At 46.4% G+C, this 23,208-nt stretch overlaps 7 non-coding genes and 4 pseudogenes across 7 annotated transcripts; all 11 read right to left on the reverse strand.

The window, feature by feature from the left end:
* Positions 1-1,591: 1,591 nt before the first annotated feature.
* LOC130349544 (U2 spliceosomal RNA) lies at positions 1,592-1,782 on the reverse strand. The gene has a single exon (XR_008886842.1). It is a non-coding gene; the product is annotated as a U2 spliceosomal RNA (small nuclear RNA).
* A 2,079-nt stretch (positions 1,783-3,861) lies between these two features.
* Positions 3,862-4,040, reverse strand: LOC130349495 (U2 spliceosomal RNA; annotated as a pseudogene).
* A 693-nt stretch (positions 4,041-4,733) lies between these two features.
* Positions 4,734-4,893, reverse strand: LOC130349501 (U2 spliceosomal RNA; annotated as a pseudogene).
* A 2,088-nt stretch (positions 4,894-6,981) lies between these two features.
* LOC130349496 (U2 spliceosomal RNA) lies at positions 6,982-7,160 on the reverse strand (annotated as a pseudogene).
* Positions 7,161-7,905: 745 nt separating this feature from the next.
* On the reverse strand, positions 7,906-8,013 carry LOC130349499 (U2 spliceosomal RNA; annotated as a pseudogene).
* A 2,088-nt stretch (positions 8,014-10,101) lies between these two features.
* LOC130349545 (U2 spliceosomal RNA) lies at positions 10,102-10,292 on the reverse strand. The gene has a single exon (XR_008886843.1). It is a non-coding gene; the product is annotated as a U2 spliceosomal RNA (small nuclear RNA).
* Positions 10,293-12,375: 2,083 nt separating this feature from the next.
* On the reverse strand, positions 12,376-12,566 carry LOC130349546 (U2 spliceosomal RNA). The gene has a single exon (XR_008886844.1). It is a non-coding gene; the product is annotated as a U2 spliceosomal RNA (small nuclear RNA).
* Positions 12,567-14,665: 2,099 nt separating this feature from the next.
* Positions 14,666-14,856, reverse strand: LOC130349548 (U2 spliceosomal RNA). The gene has a single exon (XR_008886845.1). It is a non-coding gene; the product is annotated as a U2 spliceosomal RNA (small nuclear RNA).
* Positions 14,857-16,948: 2,092 nt separating this feature from the next.
* Positions 16,949-17,139, reverse strand: LOC130349550 (U2 spliceosomal RNA). The gene has a single exon (XR_008886847.1). It is a non-coding gene; the product is annotated as a U2 spliceosomal RNA (small nuclear RNA).
* Positions 17,140-19,232: 2,093 nt separating this feature from the next.
* On the reverse strand, positions 19,233-19,423 carry LOC130349551 (U2 spliceosomal RNA). Its single transcript, XR_008886848.1, has one exon. It is a non-coding gene; the product is annotated as a U2 spliceosomal RNA (small nuclear RNA).
* Positions 19,424-21,505: 2,082 nt separating this feature from the next.
* Positions 21,506-21,696, reverse strand: LOC130349552 (U2 spliceosomal RNA). Its single transcript, XR_008886849.1, has one exon. It is a non-coding gene; the product is annotated as a U2 spliceosomal RNA (small nuclear RNA).
* Between the last annotated feature and the right edge of the window lie 1,512 nt (positions 21,697-23,208).

Raw genomic sequence — 23,208 nt, forward strand, 5'->3', positions numbered from 1 at the left:
CTCCTCATAAAGCTGTCGCTGTTGTGAAGGTTCTAGGTGACATCACAAATCCCTTTGGTTACATACACAACAAAGCTGGGTTGTTGTTGTTTACACTCTGCAAGGCCTGTGGAAGTGAGTGACATCATAGCACTGTAGTTCTGAGGGTTCAAGATGGATGCAACAATCTCCTGTTGCTTCTATGAAGGCCGTAATAGACGACATCACCAAACAGCTCCATAGTCACATACACAGCAAAGGAGAGATGTTGTTTACACCTAGTGATGTCAGTGGTATTGAGTGACATCACAGCACAGTGCTAAGGCTCCTGGGCCTGGACACAGCAGCGGCTGCAATATCTCAACGGAGAATACGTTTATATCTATGTGTGTGTGTGCGCATATATATATATATATATATATATATATATATATATATATATTTCTCCGCCGAAATCACTTTTAAACCCATTTCCACCTTTTTTTCCCTTCTCTTCCTCTTACTTTTTTTTCACGTTTTTTTACGTTTTTCTCCTTTTCGCCTCTTTTCTGGGCGTATTATTCTTCTTTTTCTTCTTTTTTTTCGTCTAATGCATACCCCATCAGTGCAGCAATGCTTATTCAATACCGCCAGCAGATGGAGACACTGGGGGATAATTTTCTAAGGATTTATACTGATTTTTCCTGTCTGAATTTGTCGCACAGAAAGTTGCAGGCCAAATATGTGTGACATTTCTGCGACTTTAGCTTCTAGAGCATTTTTACAACATTATACATAGGTGCTGAATACATAAAAAGCGACTGTTCAGCGACAGACAAGTCGCATCGGCTGAAAGTAGGCCAGAATGTCAGTCCATGTTGGAGCAGGTTTAGATACAGTCTAAAGCATAGATCTCAAAGTCTGTGCACAGAATTTAGCAAGGGCCTCGCACCTTCTGATGCATCAGGTAGGTGCACAATAGCATAGCCTAACCCTCTGTACTTTGGTCTATATTGATGCGGGACATAGACAGCCAGCTGATGACCAATCCATTAGTGCAATGGATGGCTGGAAGCATTTGTCTTTGCCTTTGCAATACCACAGAAGCAATGCATGGTCAATGTACAGCAATGACACACCTGTGTGAACAGCCAGGAGACCCCCCCCCCCATGTTATGTTACATAGTTACATAGTTAGTACGGTCGAAAAAAGACATATGTCCATCACGTTCAACCAGGGAATTAAGGGGTAGGGGTGTGGCGCGATATTGGGGAAGGGATGAGATTTTATATTTCTTCATAAGCATTAATCTTATTTTGTCAATTAGGAACATTCAGCACCCACCCGCTATCAAGGCAGCTGCCTATCATGTCATGCCCTACCTGCACAGGTGTGCTGGCTACTCAAATGATCCAATTAAGGAGGCCATTTAGTCAGCAGCAGCAGAAGTCCTGTGCCTGGACGCTCCAACAGGGGCCAGACACAAGCAGAAGCAGAAGCAGCAGAAGCAGCAGCAGCACCACCTTTTGTTTTTTGGCTGCAGCAGCAGCAAGGCCCACAGGGCTGGCTAGCTGGCTAGCCAGCAAGCAGGTAGCAATGAAAGTAGGAATCTTTCTTTTTAACCCTGTAAGGGGGTGGTGCACTGTACCCGAAGATACTGCCATATCGGGTCAATGCATAGGGCGACGGAAGCAAGCTTCGAAATCGGCCCCCGTTCTCAAAAATCCATTTAATATATGGTCCCCAGATAGGGGACGTATCAGATATTAAACTGATAAGAACAGATACTACACTTGATCTTAGCCAAAAGGCCGAGAAGCGATAACCGTGAAAGGGGCGGGCCCAACAAGGTCCCCTTCATGGGCACTATCACTGCTTGCTGTCAGGGAGGCTGCCAGACAATTTTCCATGCACACTCTGGGCTGGGGGGCAGTCAACCACCAGTACACACAGCAGAACCTAAACCCATACCATTATTGCTAAGCAGCAAGACAGGGGCCCATTGCACTCCCACGGGGCCTTTTTAAATGCAATCCATAACCCGGATTTGCCAGGAACCCTTCTTACTCCTCCTACTTGCATGTGACACTGGGCTTAGGATCTGCATAGGAAACACACACACAAGCACACACCTACCTTTGTTGCCTGCAGATGCCTCCTTGGCTGTCCCCAAACGGTATCAAACCAACACCCACGGGAAGCTGTAAGCATAGAGGACATGCCTGCACCCCATTGGACTTACCTGTGTGGGTTAAATCCGGGTTATTTGACAACCTATGGCGGTGATGGTTCTGCTCAGGCAGAGCAGTGCTGATGCTCCTCATAAAGCTGTCGCTGCTGTGAAGGTTCTAGGTGACATCACAAATCCCTTTGGTTACATACACAACAAAGCTGGGTTGTTGTTGTTTACACTCTGCAAGGCCTGTGGAAGTGAGTGACATCATAGCACTGTAGTTCTGAGGGTTCAAGATGGATGCAACAATCTCCTGTTGCTTCTATGAAGGCCGTAATAGACGACATCACCAAACAGCTCCATAGTCACATACACAGCAAAGGAGAGATGTTGTTTACACCTAGTGATGTCAGTGGTATTGAGTGACATCACAGCACAGTGCTAAGGCTCCTGGGCCTGGACACAGCAGCGGCTGCAATATCTCAACGGAGAATACGTTTATATCTATGTGTGTGTGTGCGCATATATATATATATATATATATATATATATATATATTTCTCCGCCGAAATCACTTTTAAACCCATTTCCACCTTTTTTTCCCTTCTCTTCCTCTTACTTTTTTTTCACGTTTTTTTACGTTTTTCTCCTTTTCGCCTCTTTTCTGGGCGTATTATTCTTCTTTTTCTTCTTTTTTTTCGTCTAATGCATACCCCATCAGTGCAGCAATGCTTATTCAATACCGCCAGCAGATGGAGACACTGGGGGATAATTTTCTAAGGATTTATACTGATTTTTCCTGTCTGAATTTGTCGCACAGAAAGTTGCAGGCCAAATATGTGTGACATTTCTGCGACTTTAGCTTCTAGAGCATTTTTACAACATTATACATAGGTGCTGAATACATAAAAAGCGACTGTTCAGCGACAGACAAGTCGCATCGGCTGAAAGTAGGCCAGAATGTCAGTCCATGTTGGAGCAGGTTTAGATACAGTCTAAAGCATAGATCTCAAAGTCTGTGCACAGAATTTAGCAAGGGCCTCGCACCTTCTGATGCATCAGGTAGGTGCACAATAGCATAGCCTAACCCTCTGTACTTTGGTCTATATTGATGCGGGACATAGACAGCCAGCTGATGACCAATCCATTAGTGCAATGGATGGCTGGAAGCATTTGTCTTTGCCTTTGCAATACCACAGAAGCAATGCATGGTCAATGTACAGCAATGACACACCTGTGTGAACAGCCAGGAGACCCCCCCCCCCCATGTTATGTTACATAGTTACATAGTTAGTACGGTCGAAAAAAGACATATGTCCATCACGTTCAACCAGGGAATTAAGGGGTAGGGGTGTGGCGCGATATTGGGGAAGGGATGAGATTTTATATTTCTTCATAAGCATTAATCTTATTTTGTCAATTAGGAACATTCAGCACCCACCCGCTATCAAGGCAGCTGCCTATCATGTCATGCCCTACCTGCACAGGTGTGCTGGCTACTCAAATGATCCAATTAAGGAGGCCATTTAGTCAGCAGCAGCAGAAGTCCTGTGCCTGGACGCTCCAACAGGGGCCAGACACAAGCAGAAGCAGAAGCAGCAGAAGCAGCAGCAGCACCACCTTTTGTTTTTTGGCTGCAGCAGCAGCAAGGCCCACAGGGCTGGCTAGCTGGCTAGCCAGCAAGCAGGTAGCAATGAAAGTAGGAATCTTTCTTTTTAACCCTGTAAGGGGGTGGTGCACTGTACCCGAAGATACTGCCATATCGGGTCAATGCATAGGGCGACGGAAGCAAGCTTCGAAATCGGCCCCCGTTCTCAAAAATCCATTTAATATATGGTCCCCAGATAGGGGACGTATCAGATATTAAACTGATAAGAACAGATTTTTTTTTTTTTTTTTAAAGCCGAGGAACGTGCTTTCGATTCACCCAAAGTGCAAGAAAAAGTGCAAACGTGTTACACTAAAAAAAAGTGCACAAAGGATGCGGTCTATCGCAAGCCCTTCTCCGATAGGAGAGAGGCCCCCCAACAAACCTTACCCTTCACCTCCGGACCAAAAGGTACCTGCGAGGTTCCAGGTTCGATGTCCCTTTTCGCCGAAGCTACTAGGGGACCACAAATGCTCCCGGCATCCCCCTTGGCGTTAGCCAAGGTATCTGCCCGCAGAGCCGATTACGGTAGGTACCCTGCCAAAGCAGGAGTACCCGGGGTGTTTGCAGGGAGGTGCGGAACCTAATGGCCACACACACCTCCCCTAGACCGCCAGGAGGGACACCCAGAAGGGCTACCGCATCCTGACCAATCCTGTGAACACACAACACGCAAAAAGTGACACAGTGAGACAAAAAAGAAATAAATAAGTGAATGTGTGCAGATATACTGCCCGGACATCCGGCCGGATCTATAAAAATTTCTCTGATCCTAGCCAGAAGGCCGGGAATCAAGAGGTGAGTGCCACAAGGTGAAGAGATTATGGTGCCCGTGCTTCAACTCAGTGAGCCTATTCTCCCAGTGAGTTTCGGCACCTCGGGGTCACCACTCCCCGAGGCACAAAAGTACCTCGGCTCTAGACCCTCTCAGCCTCATGGCGAGACCCGGAGGGAACAGGTCACATCGGGGCAGCCGTCGAGCTGATTCCTCAGAACCAACCCCGGAAAGCCCTGGTACACCTGCATCCTCCATGCAGCACCCATCCCCACCAGCATGAAAACTGATAAGAACAGATACTACACTTGATCTTAGCCAAAAGGCCGAGAAGCGATAACCGTGAAAGGGGCGGGCCCAACAAGGTCCCCTTCATGGGCACTATCACTGCTTGCTGTCAGGGAGGCTGCCAGACAATTTTCCATGCACACTCTGGGCTGGGGGGCAGTCAACCACCAGTACACACAGCAGAACCTAAACCCATACCATTATTGCTAAGCAGCAAGACAGGGGCCCATTGCACTCCCACGGGGCCTTTTTAAATGCAATCCATAACCCGGATTTGCCAGGAACCCTTCTTACTCCTCCTACTTGCATGTGACACTGGGCTTAGGATCTGCATAGGAAACACACACACAAGCACACACCTACCTTTGTTGCCTGCAGATGCCTCCTTGGCTGTCCCCAAACGGTATCAAACCAACACCCACGGGAAGCTGTAAGCATAGAGGACATGCCTGCACCCCATTGGACTTACCTGTGTGGGTTAAATCCGGGTTATTTGACAACCTATGGCGGTGATGGTTCTGCTCAGGCAGAGCAGTGCTGATGCTCCTCATAAAGCTGTCGCTGCTGTGAAGGTTCTAGGTGACATCACAAATCCCTTTGGTTACATACACAACAAAGCTGGGTTGTTGTTGTTTACACTCTGCAAGGCCTGTGGAAGTGAGTGACATCATAGCACTGTAGTTCTGAGGGTTCAAGATGGATGCAACAATCTCCTGTTGCTTCTATGAAGGCCGTAATAGACGACATCACCAAACAGCTCCATAGTCACATACACAGCAAAGGAGAGATGTTGTTTACACCTAGTGATGTCAGTGGTATTGAGTGACATCACAGCACAGTGCTAAGGCTCCTGGGCCTGGACACAGCAGCGGCTGCAATATCTCAACGGAGAATACGTTTATATCTATGTGTGTGTGTGCGCATATATATATATATATATATATATATATATATATATATATATATATTTCTCCGCCGAAATCACTTTTAAACCCATTTCCACCTTTTTTTCCCTTCTCTTCCTCTTACTTTTTTTTCACGTTTTTTTACGTTTTTCTCCTTTTCGCCTCTTTTCTGGGCGTATTATTCTTCTTTTTCTTCTTTTTTTTCGTCTAATGCATACCCCATCAGTGCAGCAATGCTTATTCAATACCGCCAGCAGATGGAGACACTGGGGGATAATTTTCTAAGGATTTATACTGATTTTTCCTGTCTGAATTTGTCGCACAGAAAGTTGCAGGCCAAATATGTGTGACATTTCTGCGACTTTAGCTTCTAGAGCATTTTTACAACATTATACATAGGTGCTGAATACATAAAAAGCGACTGTTCAGCGACAGACAAGTCGCATCGGCTGAAAGTAGGCCAGAATGTCAGTCCATGTTGGAGCAGGTTTAGATACAGTCTAAAGCATAGATCTCAAAGTCTGTGCACAGAATTTAGCAAGGGCCTCGCACCTTCTGATGCATCAGGTAGGTGCACAATAGCATAGCCTAACCCTCTGTACTTTGGTCTATATTGATGCGGGACATAGACAGCCAGCTGATGACCAATCCATTAGTGCAATGGATGGCTGGAAGCATTTGTCTTTGCCTTTGCAATACCACAGAAGCAATGCATGGTCAATGTACAGCAATGACACACCTGTGTGAACAGCCAGGAGACCCCCCCCCCCATGTTATGTTACATAGTTACATAGTTAGTACGGTCGAAAAAAGACATATGTCCATCACGTTCAACCAGGGAATTAAGGGGTAGGGGTGTGGCGCGATATTGGGGAAGGGATGAGATTTTATATTTCTTCATAAGCATTAATCTTATTTTGTCAATTAGGAACATTCAGCACCCACCCGCTATCAAGGCAGCTGCCTATCATGTCATGCCCTACCTGCACAGGTGTGCTGGCTACTCAAATGATCCAATTAAGGAGGCCATTTAGTCAGCAGCAGCAGAAGTCCTGTGCCTGGACGCTCCAACAGGGGCCAGACACAAGCAGAAGCAGAAGCAGCAGAAGCAGCAGCAGCACCACCTTTTGTTTTTTGGCTGCAGCAGCAGCAAGGCCCACAGGGCTGGCTAGCTGGCTAGCCAGCAAGCAGGTAGCAATGAAAGTAGGAATCTTTCTTTTTAACCCTGTAAGGGGGTGGTGCACTGTACCCGAAGATACTGCCATATCGGGTCAATGCATAGGGCGACGGAAGCAAGCTTCGAAATCGGCCCCCGTTCTCAAAAATCCATTTAATATATGGTCCCCAGATAGGGGACGTATCAGATATTAAACTGATAAGAACAGATTTTTTTTTTTTTTTTTAAAGCCGAGGAACGTGCTTTCGATTCACCCAAAGTGCAAGAAAAAGTGCAAACGTGTTACACTAAAAAAAAGTGCACAAAGGATGCGGTCTATCGCAAGCCCTTCTCCGATAGGAGAGAGGCCCCCCAACAAACCTTACCCTTCACCTCCGGACCAAAAGGTACCTGCGAGGTTCCAGGTTCGATGTCCCTTTTCGCCGAAGCTACTAGGGGACCACAAATGCTCCCGGCATCCCCCTTGGCGTTAGCCAAGGTATCTGCCCGCAGAGCCGATTACGGTAGGTACCCTGCCAAAGCAGGAGTACCCGGGGTGTTTGCAGGGAGGTGCGGAACCTAATGGCCACACACACCTCCCCTAGACCGCCAGGAGGGACACCCAGAAGGGCTACCGCATCCTGACCAATCCTGTGAACACACAACACGCAAAAAGTGACACAGTGAGACAAAAAAGAAATAAATAAGTGAATGTGTGCAGATATACTGCCCGGACATCCGGCCGGATCTATAAAAATTTCTCTGATCCTAGCCAGAAGGCCGGGAATCAAGAGGTGAGTGCCACAAGGTGAAGAGATTATGGTGCCCGTGCTTCAACTCAGTGAGCCTATTCTCCCAGTGAGTTTCGGCACCTCGGGGTCACCACTCCCCGAGGCACAAAAGTACCTCGGCTCTAGACCCTCTCAGCCTCATGGCGAGACCCGGAGGGAACAGGTCACATCGGGGCAGCCGTCGAGCTGATTCCTCAGAACCAACCCCGGAAAGCCTTGGTACACCTGCATCCTCCATGCAGCACCCATCCCCACCAGCATGAAAACTGATAAGAACAGATACTACACTTGATCTTAGCCAAAAGGCCGAGAAGCGATAACCGTGAAAGGGGCGGGCCCAACAAGGTCCCCTTCATGGGCACTATCACTGCTTGCTGTCAGGGAGGCTGCCAGACAATTTTCCATGCACACTCTGGGCTGGGGGGCAGTCAACCACCAGTACACACAGCAGAACCTAAACCCATACCATTATTGCTAAGCAGCAAGACAGGGGCCCATTGCACTCCCACGGGGCCTTTTTAAATGCAATCCATAACCCGGATTTGCCAGGAACCCTTCTTACTCCTCCTACTTGCATGTGACACTGGGCTTAGGATCTGCATAGGAAACACACACACAAGCACACACCTACCTTTGTTGCCTGCAGATGCCTCCTTGGCTGTCCCCAAACGGTATCAAACCAACACCCACGGGAAGCTGTAAGCATAGAGGACATGCCTGCACCCCATTGGACTTACCTGTGTGGGTTAAATCCGGGTTATTTGACAACCTATGGCGGTGATGGTTCTGCTCAGGCAGAGCAGTGCTGATGCTCCTCATAAAGCTGTCGCTGCTGTGAAGGTTCTAGGTGACATCACAAATCCCTTTGGTTACATACACAACAAAGCTGGGTTGTTGTTGTTTACACTCTGCAAGGCCTGTGGAAGTGAGTGACATCATAGCACTGTAGTTCTGAGGGTTCAAGATGGATGCAACAATCTCCTGTTGCTTCTATGAAGGCCGTAATAGACGACATCACCAAACAGCTCCATAGTCACATACACAGCAAAGGAGAGATGTTGTTTACACCTAGTGATGTCAGTGGTATTGAGTGACATCACAGCACAGTGCTAAGGCTCCTGGGCCTGGACACAGCAGCGGCTGCAATATCTCAACGGAGAATACGTTTATATCTATGTGTGTGTGTGCGCATATATATATATATATATATATATATATATATATATATATTTCTCCGCCGAAATCACTTTTAAACCCATTTCCACCTTTTTTTCCCTTCTCTTCCTCTTACTTTTTTTTCACGTTTTTTTACGTTTTTCTCCTTTTCGCCTCTTTTCTGGGCGTATTATTCTTCTTTTTCTTCTTTTTTTTCGTCTAATGCATACCCCATCAGTGCAGCAATGCTTATTCAATACCGCCAGCAGATGGAGACACTGGGGGATAATTTTCTAAGGATTTATACTGATTTTTCCTATCTGAATTTGTCGCACAGAAAGTTGCAGGCCAAATATGTGTGACATTTCTGCGACTTTAGCTTCTAGAGCATTTTTACAACATTATACATAGGTGCTGAATACATAAAAAGCGACTGTTCAGCGACAGACAAGTCGCATCGGCTGAAAGTAGGCCAGAATGTCAGTCCATGTTGGAGCAGGTTTAGATACAGTCTAAAGCATAGATCTCAAAGTCTGTGCACAGAATTTAGCAAGGGCCTCGCACCTTCTGATGCATCAGGTAGGTGCACAATAGCATAGCCTAACCCTCTGTACTTTGGTCTATATTGATGCGGGACATAGACAGCCAGCTGATGACCAATCCATTAGTGCAATGGATGGCTGGAAGCATTTGTCTTTGCCTTTGCAATACCACAGAAGCAATGCATGGTCAATGTACAGCAATGACACACCTGTGTGAACAGCCAGGAGACCCCCCCCCCCATGTTATGTTACATAGTTACATAGTTAGTACGGTCGAAAAAAGACATATGTCCATCACGTTCAACCAGGGAATTAAGGGGTAGGGGTGTGGCGCGATATTGGGGAAGGGATGAGATTTTATATTTCTTCATAAGCATTAATCTTATTTTGTCAATTAGGAACATTCAGCACCCACCCGCTATCAAGGCAGCTGCCTATCATGTCATGCCCTACCTGCACAGGTGTGCTGGCTACTCAAATGATCCAATTAAGGAGGCCATTTAGTCAGCAGCAGCAGAAGTCCTGTGCCTGGACGCTCCAACAGGGGCCAGACACAAGCAGAAGCAGAAGCAGCAGAAGCAGCAGCAGCAGCAGCACCACCTTTTGTTTTTTGGCTGCAGCAGCAGCAAGGCCCACAGGGCTGGCTAGCTGGCTAGCCAGCAAGCAGGTAGCAATGAAAGTAGGAATCTTTCTTTTTAACCCTGTAAGGGGGTGGTGCACTGTACCCGAAGATACTGCCATATCGGGTCAATGCATAGGGCGACGGAAGCAAGCTTCGAAATCGGCCCCCGTTCTCAAAAATCCATTTAATATATGGTCCCCAGATAGGGGACGTATCAGATATTAAACTGATAAGAACAGATACTACACTTGATCTTAGCCAAAAGGCCGAGAAGCGATAACCGTGAAAGGGGCGGGCCCAACAAAGTCCCCTTCATGGGCACTATCACTGCTTGCTGTCAGGGAGGCTGCCAGACAATTTTCCATGCACACTCTGGGCTGGGGGGCAGTCAACCACCAGTACACACAGCAGAACCTAAACCCATACCATTATTGCTAAGCAGCAAGACAGGGGCCCATTGCACTCCCACGGGGCCTTTTTAAATGCAATCCATAACCCGGATTTGCCAGGAACCCTTCTTACTCCTCCTACTTGCATGTGACACTGGGCTTAGGATCTGCATAGGAAACACACACACAAGCACACACCTACCTTTGTTGCCTGCAGATGCCTCCTTGGCTGTCCCCAAACGGTATCAAACCAACACCCACGGGAAGCTGTAAGCATAGAGGACATGCCTGCACCCCATTGGACTTACCTGTGTGGGTTAAATCCGGGTTATTTGACAACCTATGGCGGTGATGGTTCTGCTCAGGCAGAGCAGTGCTGATGCTCCTCATAAAGCTGTCGCTGCTGTGAAGGTTCTAGGTGACATCACAAATCCCTTTGGTTACATACACAACAAAGCTGGGTTGTTGTTGTTTACACTCTGCAAGGCCTGTGGAAGTGAGTGACATCATAGCACTGTAGTTCTGAGGGTTCAAGATGGATGCAACAATCTCCTGTTGCTTCTATGAAGGCCGTAATAGACGACATCACCAAACAGCTCCATAGTCACATACACAGCAAAGGAGAGATGTTGTTTACACCTAGTGATGTCAGTGGTATTGAGTGACATCACAGCACAGTGCTAAGGCTCCTGGGCCTGGACACAGCAGCGGCTGCAATATCTCAACGGAGAATACGTTTATATCTATGTGTGTGTGTGCGCATATATATATATATATATATATATATATATATATATATATTTCTCCGCCGAAATCACTTTTAAACCCATTTCCACCTTTTTTTCCCTTCTCTTCCTCTTACTTTTTTTTCACGTTTTTTTACGTTTTTCTCCTTTTCGCCTCTTTTCTGGGCGTATTATTCTTCTTTTTCTTCTTTTTTTTCGTCTAATGCATACCCCATCAGTGCAGCAATGCTTATTCAATACCGCCAGCAGATGGAGACACTGGGGGATAATTTTCTAAGGATTTATACTGATTTTTCCTGTCTGAATTTGTCGCACAGAAAGTTGCAGGCCAAATATGTGTGACATTTCTGCGACTTTAGCTTCTAGAGCATTTTTACAACATTATACATAGGTGCTGAATACATAAAAAGCGACTGTTCAGCGACAGACAAGTCGCATCGGCTGAAAGTAGGCCAGAATGTCAGTCCATGTTGGAGCAGGTTTAGATACAGTCTAAAGCATAGATCTCAAAGTCTGTGCACAGAATTTAGCAAGGGCCTCGCACCTTCTGATGCATCAGGTAGGTGCACAATAGCATAGCCTAACCCTCTGTACTTTGGTCTATATTGATGCGGGACATAGACAGCCAGCTGATGACCAATCCATTAGTGCAATGGATGGCTGGAAGCATTTGTCTTTGCCTTTGCAATACCACAGAAGCAATGCATGGTCAATGTACAGCAATGACACACCTGTGTGAACAGCCAGGAGACCCCCCCCCCCCATGTTATGTTACATAGTTACATAGTTAGTACGGTCGAAAAAAGACATATGTCCATCACGTTCAACCAGGGAATTAAGGGGTAGGGGTGTGGCGCGATATTGGGGAAGGGATGAGATTTTATATTTCTTCATAAGCATTAATCTTATTTTGTCAATTAGGAACATTCAGCACCCACCCGCTATCAAGGCAGCTGCCTATCATGTCATGCCCTACCTGCACAGGTGTGCTGGCTACTCAAATGATCCAATTAAGGAGGCCATTTAGTCAGCAGCAGCAGAAGTCCTGTGCCTGGACGCTCCAACAGGGGCCAGACACAAGCAGAAGCAGAAGCAGCAGAAGCAGCAGCAGCACCACCTTTTGTTTTTTGGCTGCAGCAGCAGCAAGGCCCACAGGGCTGGCTAGCTGGCTAGCCAGCAAGCAGGTAGCAATGAAAGTAGGAATCTTTCTTTTTAACCCTGTAAGGGGGTGGTGCACTGTACCCGAAGATACTGCCATATCGGGTCAATGCATAGGGCGACGGAAGCAAGCTTCGAAATCGGCCCCCGTTCTCAAAAATCCATTTAATATATGGTCCCCAGATAGGGGACGTATCAGATATTAAACTGATAAGAACAGATACTACACTTGATCTTAGCCAAAAGGCCGAGAAGCGATAACCGTGAAAGGGGCGGGCCCAACAAGGTCCCCTTCATGGGCACTATCACTGCTTGCTGTCAGGGAGGCTGCCAGACAATTTTCCATGCACACTCTGGGCTGGGGGGCAGTCAACCACCAGTACACACAGCAGAACCTAAACCCATACCATTATTGCTAAGCAGCAAGACAGGGGCCCATTGCACTCCCACGGGGCCTTTTTAAATGCAATCCATAACCCGGATTTGCCAGGAACCCTTCTTACTCCTCCTACTTGCATGTGACACTGGGCTTAGGATCTGCATAGGAAACACACACACAAGCACACACCTACCTTTGTTGCCTGCAGATGCCTCCTTGGCTGTCCCCAAACGGTATCAAACCAACACCCACGGGAAGCTGTAAGCATAGAGGACATGCCTGCACCCCATTGGACTTACCTGTGTGGGTTAAATCCGGGTTATTTGACAACCTATGGCGGTGATGGTTCTGCTCAGGCAGAGCAGTGCTGATGCTCCTCATAAAGCTGTCGCTGCTGTGAAGGTTCTAGGTGACATCACAAATCCCTTTGGTTACATACACAACAAAGCTGGGTTGTTGTTGTTTACACTCTGCAAGGCCTGTGGAAGTGAGTGACATCATAGCACTGTAGTTCTGAGGGTTCAAGATGGATGCAACAATCTCCTGTTGCTTCTATGAAGGCCGTAATAGACGACATCACCAAACAGCTCCATAGTCACATACACAGCAAAGGAGAGATGTTGTTTACACCTAGTGATGTCAGTGGTATTGAGTGACATCACAGCACAGTGCTAAGGCTCCTGGGCCTGGACACAGCAGCGGCTGCAATATCTCAACGGAGAATACGTTTATATCTATGTGTGTGTGTGCGCATATATATATATATATATATATATATATATATATATATATATATATATATATATATTTCTCCGCCGAAATCACTTTTAAACCCATTTCCACCTTTTTTTCCCTTCTCTTCCTCTTACTTTTTTTTCACGTTTTTTTACGTTTTTCTCCTTTTCGCCTCTTTTCTGGGCGTATTATTCTTCTTTTTCTTCTTTTTTTTCGTCTAATGCATACCCCATCAGTGCAGCAATGCTTATTCAATACCGCCAGCAGATGGAGACACTGGGGGATAATTTTCTAAGGATTTATACTGATTTTTCCTGTCTGAATTTGTCGCACAGAAAGTTGCAGGCCAAATATGTGTGACATTTCTGCGACTTTAGCTTCTAGAGCATTTTTACAACATTATACATAGGTGCTGAATACATAAAAAGCGACTGTTCAGCGACAGACAAGTCGCATCGGCTGAAAGTAGGCCAGAATGTCAGTCCATGTTGGAGCAGGTTTAGATACAGTCTAAAGCATAGATCTCAAAGTCTGTGCACAGAATTTAGCAAGGGCCTCGCACCTTCTGATGCATCAGGTAGGTGCACAATAGCATAGCCTAACCCTCTGTACTTTGGTCTATATTGATGCGGGACATAGACAGCCAGCTGATGACCAATCCATTAGTGCAATGGATGGCTGGAAGCATTTGTCTTTGCCTTTGCAATACCACAGAAGCAATGCATGGTCAATGTACAGCAATGACACACCTGTGTGAACAGCCAGGAGACCCCCCCCCCCCATGTTATGTTACATAGTTACATAGTTAGTACGGTCGAAAAAAGACATATGTCCATCACGTTCAACCAGGGAATTAAGGGGTAGGGGTGTGGCGCGATATTGGGGAAGGGATGAGATTTTATATTTCTTCATAAGCATTAATCTTATTTTGTCAATTAGGAACATTCAGCACCCACCCGCTATCAAGGCAGCTGCCTATCATGTCATGCCCTACCTGCACAGGTGTGCTGGCTACTCAAATGATCCAATTAAGGAGGCCATTTAGTCAGCAGCAGCAGAAGTCCTGTGCCTGGACGCTCCAACAGGGGCCAGACACAAGCAGAAGCAGAAGCAGCAGAAGCAGCAGCAGCACCACCTTTTGTTTTTTGGCTGCAGCAGCAGCAAGGCCCACAGGGCTGGCTAGCTGGCTAGCCAGCAAGCAGGTAGCAATGAAAGTAGGAATCTTTCTTTTTAACCCTGTAAGGGGGTGGTGCACTGTACCCGAAGATACTGCCATATCGGGTCAATGCATAGGGCGACGGAAGCAAGCTTCGAAATCGGCCCCCGTTCTCAAAAATCCATTTAATATATGGTCCCCAGATAGGGGACGTATCAGATATTAAACTGATAAGAACAGATACTACACTTGATCTTAGCCAAAAGGCCGAGAAGCGATAACCGTGAAAGGGGCGGGCCCAACAAGGTCCCCTTCATGGGCACTATCACTGCTTGCTGTCAGGGAGGCTGCCAGACAATTTTCCATGCACACTCTGGGCTGGGGGGCAGTCAACCACCAGTACACACAGCAGAACCTAAACCCATACCATTATTGCTAAGCAGCAAGACAGGGGCCCATTGCACTCCCACGGGGCCTTTTTAAATGCAATCCATAACCCGGATTTGCCAGGAACCCTTCTTACTCCTCCTACTTGCATGTGACACTGGGCTTAGGATCTGCATAGGAAACACACACACAAGCACACACCTACCTTTGTTGCCTGCAGATGCCTCCTTGGCTGTCCCCAAACGGTATCAAACCAACACCCACGGGAAGCTGTAAGCATAGAGGACATGCCTGCACCCCATTGGACTTACCTGTGTGGGTTAAATCCGGGTTATTTGACAACCTATGGCGGTGATGGTTCTGCTCAGGCAGAGCAGTGCTGATGCTCCTCATAAAGCTGTCGCTGCTGTGAAGGTTCTAGGTGACATCACAAATCCCTTTGGTTACATACACAACAAAGCTGGGTTGTTGTTGTTTACACTCTGCAAGGCCTGTGGAAGTGAGTGACATCATAGCACTGTAGTTCTGAGGGTTCAAGATGGATGCAACAATCTCCTGTTGCTTCTATGAAGGCCGTAATAGACGACATCACCAAACAGCTCCATAGTCACATACACAGCAAAGGAGAGATGTTGTTTACACCTAGTGATGTCAGTGGTATTGAGTGACATCACAGCACAGTGCTAAGGCTCCTGGGCCTGGACACAGCAGCGGCTGCAATATCTCAACGGAGAATACGTTTATATCTATGTGTGTGTGTGCGCATATATATATATATATATATATATATATATATATATATATATATATATTTCTCCGCCGAAATCACTTTTAAACCCATTTCCACCTTTTTTTCCCTTCTCTTCCTCTTACTTTTTTTTCACGTTTTTTTACGTTTTTCTCCTTTTCGCCTCTTTTCTGGGCGTATTATTCTTCTTTTTCTTCTTTTTTTTCGTCTAATGCATACCCCATCAGTGCAGCAATGCTTATTCAATACCGCCAGCAGATGGAGACACTGGGGGATAATTTTCTAAGGATTTATACTGATTTTTCCTGTCTGAATTTGTCGCACAGAAAGTTGCAGGCCAAATATGTGTGACATTTCTGCGACTTTAGCTTCTAGAGCATTTTTACAACATTATACATAGGTGCTGAATACATAAAAAGCGACTGTTCAGCGACAGACAAGTCGCATCGGCTGAAAGTAGGCCAGAATGTCAGTCCATGTTGGAGCAGGTTTAGATACAGTCTAAAGCATAGATCTCAAAGTCTGTGCACAGAATTTAGCAAGGGCCTCGCACCTTCTGATGCATCAGGTAGGTGCACAATAGCATAGCCTAACCCTCTGTACTTTGGTCTATATTGATGCGGGACATAGACAGCCAGCTGATGACCAATCCATTAGTGCAATGGATGGCTGGAAGCATTTGTCTTTGCCTTTGCAATACCACAGAAGCAATGCATGGTCAATGTACAGCAATGACACACCTGTGTGAACAGCCAGGAGACCCCCCCCCCCCCATGTTATGTTACATAGTTACATAGTTAGTACGGTCGAAAAAAGACATATGTCCATCACGTTCAACCAGGGAATTAAGGGGTAGGGGTGTGGCGCGATATTGGGGAAGGGATGAGATTTTATATTTCTTCATAAGCATTAATCTTATTTTGTCAATTAGGAACATTCAGCACCCACCCGCTATCAAGGCAGCTGCCTATCATGTCATGCCCTACCTGCACAGGTGTGCTGGCTACTCAAATGATCCAATTAAGGAGGCCATTTAGTCAGCAGCAGCAGAAGTCCTGTGCCTGGACGCTCCAACAGGGGCCAGACACAAGCAGAAGCAGAAGCAGCAGAAGCAGCAGCAGCACCACCTTTTGTTTTTTGGCTGCAGCAGCAGCAAGGCCCACAGGGCTGGCTAGCTGGCTAGCCAGCAAGCAGGTAGCAATGAAAGTAGGAATCTTTCTTTTTAACCCTGTAAGGGGGTGGTGCACTGTACCCGAAGATACTGCCATATCGGGTCAATGCATAGGGCGACGGAAGCAAGCTTCGAAATCGGCCCCCGTTCTCAAAAATCCATTTAATATATGGTCCCCAGATAGGGGACGTATCAGATATTAAACTGATAAGAACAGATACTACACTTGATCTTAGCCAAAAGGCCGAGAAGCGATAACCGTGAAAGGGGCGGGCCCAACAAGGTCCCCTTCATGGGCACTATCACTGCTTGCTGTCAGGGAGGCTGCCAGACAATTTTCCATGCACACTCTGGGCTGGGGGGCAGTCAACCACCAGTACACACAGCAGAACCTAAACCCATACCATTATTGCTAAGCAGCAAGACAGGGGCCCATTGCACTCCCACGGGGCCTTTTTAAATGCAATCCATAACCCGGATTTGCCAGGAACCCTTCTTACTCCTCCTACTTGCATGTGACACTGGGCTTAGGATCTGCATAGGAAACACACACACAAGCACACACCTACCTTTGTTGCCTGCAGATGCCTCCTTGGCTGTCCCCAAACGGTATCAAACCAACACCCACGGGAAGCTGTAAGCATAGAGGACATGCCTGCACCCCATTGGACTTACCTGTGTGGGTTAAATCCGGGTTATTTGACAACCTATGGCGGTGATGGTTCTGCTCAGGCAGAGCAGTGCTGATGCTCCTCATAAAGCTGTCGCTGCTGTGAAGGTTCTAGGTGACATCACAAATCCCTTTGGTTACATACACAACAAAGCTGGGTTGTTGTTGTTTACACTCTGCAAGGCCTGTGGAAGTGAGTGACATCATAGCACTGTAGTTCTGAGGGTTCAAGATGGATGCAACAATCTCCTGTTGCTTCTATGAAGGCCGTAATAGACGACATCACCAAAACAGCTCCATAGTCACATACACAGCAAAGGAGAGATGTTGTTTACACCTAGTGATGTCAGTGGTATTGAGTGACATCACAGCACAGTGCTAAGGCTCCTGGGCCTGGACACAGCAGCGGCTGCAATATCTCAACGGAGAATACGTTTATATCTATGTGTGTGTGTGCGCATATATATATATATATATATATATATATATATATATATATATATATATTTCTCCGCCGAAATCACTTTTAAACCCATTTCCACCTTTTTTTCCCTTCTCTTCCTCTTACTTTTTTTTCACGTTTTTTTACGTTTTTCTCCTTTTCGCCTCTTTTCTGGGCGTATTATTCTTCTTTTTCTTCTTTTTTTTCGTCTAATGCATACCCCATCAGTGCAGCAATGCTTATTCAATACCGCCAGCAGATGGAGACACTGGGGGATAATTTTCTAAGGATTTATACTGATTTTTCCTGTCTGAATTTGTCGCACAGAAAGTTGCAGGCCAAATATGTGTGACATTTCTGCGACTTTAGCTTCTAGAGCATTTTTACAACATTATACATAGGTGCTGAATACATAAAAAGCGACTGTTCAGCGACAGACAAGTCGCATCGGCTGAAAGTAGGCCAGAATGTCAGTCCATGTTGGAGCAGGTTTAGATACAGTCTAAAGCATAGATCTCAAAGTCTGTGCACAGAATTTAGCAAGGGCCTCGCACCTTCTGATGCATCAGGTAGGTGCACAATAGCATAGCCTAACCCTCTGTACTTTGGTCTATATTGATGCGGGACATAGACAGCCAGCTGATGACCAATCCATTAGTGCAATGGATGGCTGGAAGCATTTGTCTTTGCCTTTGCAATACCACAGAAGCAATGCATGGTCAATGTACAGCAATGACACACCTGTGTGAACAGCCAGGAGACCCCCCCCCCCCCATGTTATGTTACATAGTTACATAGTTAGTACGGTCGAAAAAAGACATATGTCCATCACGTTCAACCAGGGAATTAAGGGGTAGGGGTGTGGCGCGATATTGGGGAAGGGATGAGATTTTATATTTCTTCATAAGCATTAATCTTATTTTGTCAATTAGGAACATTCAGCACCCACCCGCTATCAAGGCAGCTGCCTATCATGTCATGCCCTACCTGCACAGGTGTGCTGGCTACTCAAATGATCCAATTAAGGAGGCCATTTAGTCAGCAGCAGCAGAAGTCCTGTGCCTGGACGCTCCAACAGGGGCCAGACACAAGCAGAAGCAGAAGCAGCAGAAGCAGCAGCAGCACCACCTTTTGTTTTTTGGCTGCAGCAGCAGCAAGGCCCACAGGGCTGGCTAGCTGGCTAGCCAGCAAGCAGGTAGCAATGAAAGTAGGAATCTTTCTTTTTAACCCTGTAAGGGGGTGGTGCACTGTACCCGAAGATACTGCCATATCGGGTCAATGCATAGGGCGACGGAAGCAAGCTTCGAAATCGGCCCCCGTTCTCAAAAATCCATTTAATATATGGTCCCCAGATAGGGGACGTATCAGATATTAAACTGATAAGAACAGATACTACACTTGATCTTAGCCAAAAGGCCGAGAAGCGATAACCGTGAAAGGGGCGGGCCCAACAAGGTCCCCTTCATGGGCACTATCACTGCTTGCTGTCAGGGAGGCTGCCAGACAATTTTCCATGCACACTCTGGGCTGGGGGGCAGTCAACCACCAGTACACACAGCAGAACCTAAACCCATACCATTATTGCTAAGCAGCAAGACAGGGGCCCATTGCACTCCCACGGGGCCTTTTTAAATGCAATCCATAACCCGGATTTGCCAGGAACCCTTCTTACTCCTCCTACTTGCATGTGACACTGGGCTTAGGATCTGCATAGGAAACACACACACAAGCACACACCTACCTTTGTTGCCTGCAGATGCCTCCTTGGCTGTCCCCAAACGGTATCAAACCAACACCCACGGGAAGCTGTAAGCATAGAGGACATGCCTGCACCCCATTGGACTTACCTGTGTGGGTTAAATCCGGGTTATTTGACAACCTATGGCGGTGATGGTTCTGCTCAGGCAGAGCAGTGCTGATGCTCCTCATAAAGCTGTCGCTGCTGTGAAGGTTCTAGGTGACATCACAAATCCCTTTGGTTACATACACAACAAAGCTGGGTTGTTGTTGTTTACACTCTGCAAGGCCTGTGGAAGTGAGTGACATCATAGCACTGTAGTTCTGAGGGTTCAAGATGGATGCAACAATCTCCTGTTGCTTCTATGAAGGCCGTAATAGACGACATCACCAAACAGCTCCATAGTCACATACACAGCAAAGGAGAGATGTTGTTTACACCTAGTGATGTCAGTGGTATTGAGTGACATCACAGCACAGTGCTAAGGCTCCTGGGCCTGGACACAGCAGCGGCTGCAATATCTCAACGGAGAATACGTTTATATCTATGTGTGTGTGTGCGCATATATATATATATATATATATATATATATATATATATATTTATCCGCCGAAATCACTTTTAAACCCATTTCCACCTTTTTTTCCCTTCTCTTCCTCTTACTTTTTTTTCACGTTTTTTTACGTTTTTCTCCTTTTCGCCTCTTTTCTGGGCGTATTATTCTTCTTTTTCTTCTTTTTTTTCGTCTAATGCATACCCCATCAGTGCAGCAATGCTTATTCAATACCGCCAGCAGATGGAGACACTGGGGGATAATTTTCTAAGGATTTATACTGATTTTTCCTGTCTGAATTTGTCGCACAGAAAGTTGCAGGCCAAATATGTGTGACATTTCTGCGACTTTAGCTTCTAGAGCATTTTTACAACATTATACATAGGTGCTGAATACATAAAAAGCGACTGTTCAGCGACAGACAAGTCGCATCGGCTGAAAGTAGGCCAGAATGTCAGTCCATGTTGGAGCAGGTTTAGATACAGTCTAAAGCATAGATCTCAAAGTCAGTGCACAGAATTTAGCAAGGGCCTCGCACCTTCTGATGCATCAGGTAGGTGCACAATAGCATAGCCTAACCCTCTGTACTTTGGTCTATATTGATGCGGGACATAGACAGCCAGCTGATGACCAATCCATTAGTGCAATGGATGGCTGGAAGCATTTGTCTTTGCCTTTGCAATACCACAGAAGCAATGCATGGTCAATGTACAGCAATGACACACCTGTGTGAACAGCCAGGAGACCCCCCCCCCCATGTTATGTTACATAGTTACATAGTTAGTACGGTCGAAAAAAGACATATGTCCATCACGTTCAACCAGGGAATTAAGGGGTAGGGGTGTGGCGCGATATTGGGGAAGGGATGAGATTTTATATTTCTTCATAAGCATTAATCTTATTTTGTCAATTAGGAACATTCAGCACCCACCCGCTATCAAGGCAGCTGCCTATCATGTCATGCCCTACCTGCACAGGTGTGCTGGCTACTCAAATGATCCAATTAAGGAGGCCATTTAGTCAGCAGCAGCAGAAGTCCTGTGCCTGGACGCTCCAACAGGGGCCAGACACAAGCAGAAGCAGAAGCAGCAGAAGCAGCAGCAGCACCACCTTTTGTTTTTTGGCTGCAGCAGCAGCAAGGCCCACAGGGCTGGCTAGCTGGCTAGCCAGCAAGCAGGTAGCAATGAAAGTAGGAATCTTTCTTTTTAACCCTGTAAGGGGGTGGTGCACTGTACCCGAAGATACTGCCATATCGGGTCAATGCATAGGGCGACGGAAGCAAGCTTCGAAATCGGCCCCCGTTCTCAAAAATCCATTTAATATATGGTCCCCAGATAGGGGACGTATCAGATATTAAACTGATAAGAACAGATACTACACTTGATCTTAGCCAAAAGGCCGAGAAGCGATAACCGTGAAAGGGGCGGGCCCAACAAGGTCCCCTTCATGGGCACTATCACTGCTTGCTGTCAGGGAGGCTGCCAGACAATTTTCCATGCACACTCTGGGCTGGGGGGCAGTCAACCACCAGTACACACAGCAGAACCTAAACCCATACCATTATTGCTAAGCAGCAAGACAGGGGCCCATTGCACTCCCACGGGGCCTTTTTAAATGCAATCCATAACCCGGATTTGCCAGGAACCCTTCTTACTCCTCCTACTTGCATGTGACACTGGGCTTAGGATCTGCATAGGAAACACACACACAAGCACACACCTACCTTTGTTGCCTGCAGATGCCTCCTTGGCTGTCCCCAAACGGTATCAAACCAACACCCACGGGAAGCTGTAAGCATAGAGGACATGCCTGCACCCCATTGGACTTACCTGTGTGGGTTAAATCCGGGTTATTTGACAACCTATGGCGGTGATGGTTCTGCTCAGGCAGAGCAGTGCTGATGCTCCTCATAAAGCTGTCGCTGCTGTGAAGGTTCTAGGTGACATCACAAATCCCTTTGGTTACATACACAACAAAGCTGGGTTGTTGTTGTTTACACTCTGCAAGGCCTGTGGAAGTGAGTGACATCATAGCACTGTAGTTCTGAGGGTTCAAGATGGATGCAACAATCTCCTGTTGCTTCTATGAAGGCCGTAATAGACGACATCACCAAACAGCTCCATAGTCACATACACAGCAAAGGAGAGATGTTGTTTACACCTAGTGATGTCAGTGGTATTGAGTGACATCACAGCACAGTGCTAAGGCTCCTGGGCCTGGACACAGCAGCGGCTGCAATATCTCAACGGAGAATACGTTTATATCTATGTGTGTGTGTGCGCATATATATATATATATATATATATATATATTTCTCCGCCGAAATCACTTTTAAACCCATTTCCACCTTTTTTTCCCTTCTCTTCCTCTTACTTTTTTTTCACGTTTTTTTACGTTTTTCTCCTTTTCGCCTCTTTTCTGGGCGTATTATTCTTCTTTTTCTTCTTTTTTTTCGTCTAATGCATACCCCATCAGTGCAGCAATGCTTATTCAATACCGCCAGCAGATGGAGACACTGGGGGATAATTTTCTAAGGATTTATACTGATTTTTCCTGTCTGAATTTGTCGCACAGAAAGTTGCAGGCCAAATATGTGTGACATTTCTGCGACTTTAGCTTCTAGAGCATTTTTACAACATTATACATAGGTGCTGAATACATAAAAAGCGACTGTTCAGCGACAGACAAGTCGCATCGGCTGAAAGTAGGCCAGAATGTCAGTCCATGTTGGAGCAGGTTTAGATACAGTCTAAAGCATAGATCTCAAAGTCTGTGCACAGAATTTAGCAAGGGCCTCGCACCTTCTGATGCATCAGGTAGGTGCACAATAGCATAGCCTAACCCTCTGTACTTTGGTCTATATTGATGCGGGACATAGACAGCCAGCTGATGACCAATCCATTAGTGCAATGGATGGCTGGA

Source organism: Hyla sarda, unplaced genomic scaffold (assembly GCF_029499605.1).
Source record: "Hyla sarda isolate aHylSar1 unplaced genomic scaffold, aHylSar1.hap1 scaffold_916, whole genome shotgun sequence".
NCBI lineage: Eukaryota > Metazoa > Chordata > Amphibia > Anura > Hylidae > Hyla > Hyla sarda.